The sequence below is a fragment of the Phoenix dactylifera genome, chromosome 6, assembly GCF_051530095.1.
Source record: "Phoenix dactylifera cultivar Ajwa chromosome 6, Ajwa_hap1_PhDact_Kaust_v1.1, whole genome shotgun sequence".
Classification (NCBI taxonomy): domain Eukaryota; kingdom Viridiplantae; phylum Streptophyta; class Magnoliopsida; order Arecales; family Arecaceae; genus Phoenix; species Phoenix dactylifera.
Genome location: NC_143195.1, coordinates 15,452,869 through 15,459,930, shown reverse-complemented (window position 1 = coordinate 15,459,930; position 7,062 = coordinate 15,452,869).

Sequence of the window (7,062 nt, the reverse complement as noted above, 5' to 3'; positions counted from 1 at the left end):
TTAAAATCATTCACTCTATATATATTCTGATGGAAGTCTTTAAGAATGTAGGAGAGAAAAACATATAGATGATCATTGAGGTATATATATTTATAGATATCTATTTCTTAATCATAGTTTTTCAGCAATGTATACATGAAACACAATAAATCTTTTTAATATCAAAATAAAATCATATATTTAGAAATTTTTGTTTGCAATCAAGATCATCGAAAGACACATCATTTGGACCAATATTGGTACACTCTAAAGATAAGTAATGATATGTTTCGGATGTGTATCGGAGCAATCAACCAAGGCATCAAGATTTTAAGTAAATTAATTCTGTTTTTCTTACATTAAGATTTTATTTAGCAATCATATTGAGTTTAAGCTTTTATATAAAATCAGATTCAAAAGATTTTCAATAGAGACTTTCAAAGTCATAATTTGAGATATGTATCTTCCACATTGTAGCTCATCTTAAATCATTATGATTGAAGACACATATTTCAATAACATTAGAGCACTTTCAGAATCTTCGTATTTAATGTTGAGTTTTGGTACGAATTAGAACATTATATACCAAATTTAGGCAAGTTGAAGGATAGAACAAAATCAATTTATTTTTCCTAAATAGAGATATCCTTCTCTTCTCCTTTTTACAAATTTATTCAACTTTCAGATTTTAGAGATGATTGTGAACGACAAATCTGAAATTTCTTTTCAATAATAAAATAAAATAACTTCATATAGTATTTCAAACATTCAATCAGATATCCAATCATGGAACATTACAAAATATTGAGAATCCATAATTCAGAACATCATTCCATATGCAAAATATATTATGTGTTAAGTCATGCATTAAAATATTAAGAAAAAGAATGTCAAGGATCAAAATCAATTCTTTTCAAATAAACTCCCCCTATTTAAATATAATTTTGCACTGATTTCATCCTTAAAGTGTGTTTTCAAGTGATTAAAAATTTGACTTGATTCTTCTTATATACTTTCATTTACTTTGTCTTTCATTTTTAACTTTCTTATGTTCTATACTCTATTTGCTCCCTATCCGGTGGAGTTGGGAAGGGGCACGAGGTATTACCACTAGCCTCCCTCTTGTGCCGTCCCTAATATGCCCTACACCGAATAGTTGGGTCAAATAGTGCCGGGTACTACCACTAGCCTCCCCATTGGCACCATCCCTATGATGAGCAATATAGAAAGGTTAAAATGTTTACTTCAAATTCTCCCTGTTTAAGTGTAATTAATTATGGATTTTATTCCTTCCAAATGTGCCAAATATATTATGCTTGTTTTGCTTTTCCTTAAGATTGAAGTATTTGCCTTTACTTAGATTTTACTTCTCTTGAATAATATCCATTTTCTTTTCTTTATCTCTCTCTCTTTTTGTTACTCTCAAGTAATTTACATGAAAGAGCAGAATAAAGAATTAATCTTATGTATCATATATATGTATATCATGCAAACAACATTTTCATTATGCTCATGGATTCATAACTTCTCACAAGTTATTTTACATCCAAAATTTTAAGCATATACTTGTGTATTTCATGGTTATGATATAGGCTAAGAAATCATTTAGTTTGGACAAACCATGAAACAGTTTCTAAAAGTATAAGTCAGTCAATACACATATAGACATGATATCAAAAATTAATAATTAAAGAATTTAATCATGCCATCATAAGATTTAAGTTATTGACTTTGCTCAATTAATTTGTGAGAAAGGTATCTAAAATTACCTGTTCATTATATATATTCTTCAAGCTAAACTAGATTTCTTATGTGTGTACTTTTGGCTGAAGAAGATCCTCTCTCTTGTTTGCATGTGAATGTTTATTGTATCTTATGTGGAGGTGTCCTTCAAGTTGAATTCACTCATTTTCTTGCTCAAGGATTCTGCATTATTAACAAACTCCTTTTCTTTCTTGAAGAAAAGTCTTTAGTTTCTTTAAGATACAAACCATTCATCTAACATATTTCTAACTAGATGACTCAATATAAGATAAGACAATAGTTGAATATTGAGTAACTTTGCTCAAGAGATTGCCTAAATATAAGCAAGCATATATCACTTGAACTAAAGAGATAGTTTCATTAACCAAGATAGTTCAAGAGCAAGCATGTGAGGCAATAGAGAGATTTATCAATGTCAAATCAATTTCTTATTTCCAAAATCAATTTAGTTTAGATTCTATTTGCTTAGGATAATTATCAATAAGATATGTTAGCTAAGTTTTAATCAACTTATCTTAAACGGTAGTTTCTATCAAAATTCAGATTATGATTTATTTGTTATCAATGAAATATGATTCATTAAAGTTGGATTGAAGTCTTGCATAAGGGCACATAATAAGCATACATTCTGGTTTACTAGCTGTATGATAAAATAATTATTCTATCATGCTTCAATACAGCTTTAAACAATAGATCTACTTTGCTCATCCTTTTCAAATTCTACAAGATGGGGTCATAGATATACCTTCTTCATGCCAATCTTCTATAAGAGTTTTTCTTGTGGACTAACTTTGGTCAATGAAGATCCCCCTTTTCTTGTTTGTCTTAATTTGGAGTTTGAGAGAAGATGTTAATTCATTCATCATATATATTTCAAACTCATCTTACATGAGCTAAGTAAAATCTTCATATAACTCTTCATTAGTAGAACCAAAAATGATGTCATCAATGCATACTTTGAGCAAATAAGATGCCACAAGTCCTTCTTTTTGATGTATAGATTTATCACTAATACTTTCTATCAAAAAGGTTACTTAAGCTTTTATATATCATGCTTTTGATGCTTGTTCCAAATCACATATTGCTTTATCATATATGTAATGTGTAATTTTTTTTTAAAATATTGGTGGTTATTTTACATAGATCTCCTTTTTAATGAAATAACCACATAGGAGTGAATTCTACATATTCATTTGATAGATTATAAAGCTCATGAAGCAAACAAATGATAATGGTGATCTTTACTTCTAATCATGCAAGAATCTTATCAAGATCTATTTCATCTTTTCTTGATTTAGTCTTTTAATAGTCATCAATTTTTCTTCATTAAGAGCATATCTGAAAAATTCAATTTGGTTCTAATTATTAACAAGTTTTCAGATTGTTATATGTAAAATATTAACCATATACATACATAATTTAATTTTAGTATCTTGATAATAAATCATTAGTCTCATAAAGAATAAAATGACTTGATATTTTTGCAACTAAAAACTTTTCATTGAATATTCTATATGCATTGCTTGATGAATGATATCCAAGGATAGACATATCTCTATCAGATTTGGCATTATTTTCATAAGAGCATATCAAGCATAACATGTACGACTGAAAAATATGAAAGATATGCAATGGTTCATTTTCCAATTTTCAGAAGATCAAAATTTTCATCAAAAATAGATCTAATAGAAATCATATGTATGACAAGCAGTGATGATAGTCTTTTAAAAATCATTTAAGTAGATGACTATCATACACAATTGTCTTTTTCATTTCTTCAAGAATTCTATTAACCCTATTTTACTTAAGGTGTCCTTGGTGCTGAAATAATTAATTTCTGTATAAACTTTATCAGGATTTTGGTTTTCAACACTGTGTCATGATACTCTTCACAGTTTAGAAACCTTTTTCATTTGAAACACTTTTACAGGATTTAGCAAATACAGAAAATACTTCAGTTTTATTTGCCAAGAACAAATCCAATGTAAGCTTTTGAAAACTCAGTGATGGAAACAACATCTTTAGATTTAGAAATTGATTCTTGTTTGTTTCCTTAGTTAACATGCATAGCAAACTTTGACCTTTTAGAAGATACTCTAAGTAAGCCAATGCTAAAGTCTTTTGAAATTAAATCCATACTCGCATGAGTTGATATTATATGTCAAAGATGGTTTCTTTAATCTTGGTATTTATAGTGCAATATTCAAAGGCATACCAAGTACACATTTTCATATCTATGATCAATAAACAATAATGCCATGGATAAAAGCTCTCAATCAAGCATATAGAAAATTCATAGAGTTATTTTTAATAAATTGATTAATCATCTAGCAACTTATCCAACAATAAGTAAAGTATAATATAGAAAGATGGAGAAATTTGAAGTCATTTCTTCTACTTTAATTATTTTTCTTGATTACATTTAAGTTCCATTCTTCAGCATGTGTCTAGAATACCCATTGTTCAGATAATATCTTTTATTAGAACCTTGGAGAGCTAGACACACCTACTGAAAAATAATCAGATTTTCAACTTAGGAACCCAAACTCTTTTGGGTCCTTGCAGGTTAGCTATTATTGCTCCTTTTGGAACCCATATTTTCTTAATAGCTATTTTGTCCATAGGCTTGTAGATTTTAGGATTACAAGATGTGTATTTCTGCATATTCTTGTTAAATTTAACAGTCATAGATTTAACATAAGTAGATGATGAATTTTTAATTTTCTGATTTTGTTCATTAGGTTCATTGAATTTATGAAAAACTATTTCAGGATGAGCAAAAGGGATTTTAATTAACTTTTGTTCATCATATTTATAAAAGTCTGTTTTAGGATAGGCAATGGAGGATTTAACAACTGTATCCTTGAAAGATTTTTGGATGTACCATGGATATCCCAATCTAACTTTGTCAAATTCAGCTCTTTGATTATTTATCATTAGGTTCAATTTTTCAGAGCTGAAAGTAAATCTTTCAACAACAGGTTTTAATTTGTCAACTTCTTTAGTTAATCTTTTGTTATCTTCTGAAAGCAATTCATTATTTTTCTTAAGTTTATCATGGCTTTCAGTGAGAAGTTGGTTTTTCTGATTTAGTTCTTGATTTTCTTTAATTAAGATTTCAGTTTTACTAGTTAGTTTCAGTTTTTCATCTATTAGAATTTGATTTTCATTCTTCAAGTTCTTGTTCTTACAAACAAGTTTCTTATATTCTAAATACAAATCAGAAAAGGCATCGTGAAGTTCATTAAATGTAAAATTGCTTTCAGTTTCAGCATGTACCTCATGTGCCATGAAACATGAATTTGCAATATGATACTGCTCTTCTTCTACACATGATGTTTTAGATTTGTTAGTGCATTCATATTTGTCTTCAAGCACATTCCATATTTCTTTAGCAGTCATGCAAGAAGATATGCAATTAAACTCATTCCTATCTAATGCACAATATAATAGGTTCATGGCTTTTGAATTTTGTTGAACCATTTTCTCATTATGACTAGTGTTTGTGTGTGTTCCATTGACTATAATGCTCCATAAATTATAATCAAGTGATTGTATAAAAATGCGCATGCGTGCTTTCCAATGTGTATAGTTTATGCCATTAAATAGTGGAGGTCTATCAATTAATTGTCCCTCTCCTAGAAAACTATCTATTTGAGTTGTCATGATCTTTGGCTCTTTGACGGTTAGGTCAAAAACACAAGGCAAGAAACTATAGAGCACCTGCTCTGATACCACTTGTTGCCCAGTAGATACAACCCAAGAGGGGGGGTGAATTGGGTCTTTTAATACTTTTAACCTACTTCTAAAAGTTTTTGATTAATTATGCTAAGTTGTATAGATGCACAGTGAAAGTTAAACTTAGCAACAGTTTGATGTATAGAATGTGACTTGATTGAGTATGCTTGCTACTAAAGAATTCGCGGATAATAGTTAAGCATGCAATTTATCTAAGTGAGTAAGTGTGTACGTTAGACAATAACAAGAAGCATTACAAACACAACAAACATATAATGGTTCGGTGCACCCCAGCACCTACATCCACTCCCCAAGACCTCTTGGGAATTTCACTATAATCCTACAGATTACAGCCGGTTGTTTTACAAGCTCACAACCCAACTTGTTGTTTTACGAGCGCACAACGAACTCGGTCGGTTTTCCCAGGCTCACCGACTAGAACCACCCCGATTGTTTTTCCGGGATCACAATCAAATCCTTACACCGTTGGTTTCAACCTAGGCTCACCAACAAACCTCTCACCGTTGGTTTTCTCTTTGGCTCACCAACAAACCTTAACCCCTTGATTCAATCCCTTGATTGAATCAAGTTACAAGATATTAAAAACAAAGTTTAAAACAAATCAAAGCTTCTTAAACAAGCAAATATAACAATATAAACAAAATAGTGTAAAGAGAAGCCCTCAACCGAGTTTTGAAGATGAAGGAGCTCGGCTTCTTCTTTACTTGACCCTCTTCTGATTTGGCACGAAGTAGAGGATCACCGAGGCAGCACACGGATGAAGAGGAAGCTTTGTGATTCACTTGGATGCTCTTCTTCTCTCTATTTTGCTTTGAATGGCCCTTTTGTGCTTATGGGAGATTTTCCTTGTAATCTCTTTGAAATCTCTTTCCTAAATGTTCTTTCCTACTTCCATAACTTCTCCCCTAGCTCTCCTCTTGTTTTTATAGCTTTTGATGGCGTGGAAACAAGAATATAGCCGTTAGAGATAAAAATAGAGCCGTTGGACACAGTCTGCACTTCCTGACAATATTATCGTTGGGATCGGAGTCGACTCGCGCGATCAGGAGTCGACTCGTCTGTTGCAGGAGTCGACTCGTGCTTTACTGGAGACGACTCGGCCACTGTTCCAAATTTGAATTATTGTGCATCCTCGACTGGGAGTCGACTCGACTTAACCCGGAGTCGACTCGCCAACATCTGGAGCTGCCTTGGCATTTTCGGAGTCGGCTCATCCCATGAATTCAGAGGACATACTTTCTGATTTTCTTCCTCGAGTCGACTCGGATTCTCTTGGAGTCGACTCGACTCTCAGAGCCCGAAAACTGATCCTCTGTATTTTGGGGTCGCGCTGCCTTGGAGTCGACTCGAACTGTCTTGGAGTCGACTCGCCTCTCAGAGACGAAAATACCGTCTTCTGTCTTTGGGGTTGCGCTGCCTCGGAGTCGACTCAGATTTTGCGGAAGTCGACTCGGCTCTCAGACACAGCAGATTGGTCTTCTGTCTTCTTTGGGGTCGCGGTGTCTAGGAGTCGACTCGCGTATTGCGGGAGTCGACTCGAATCTCAGAGTCAGTAAATTG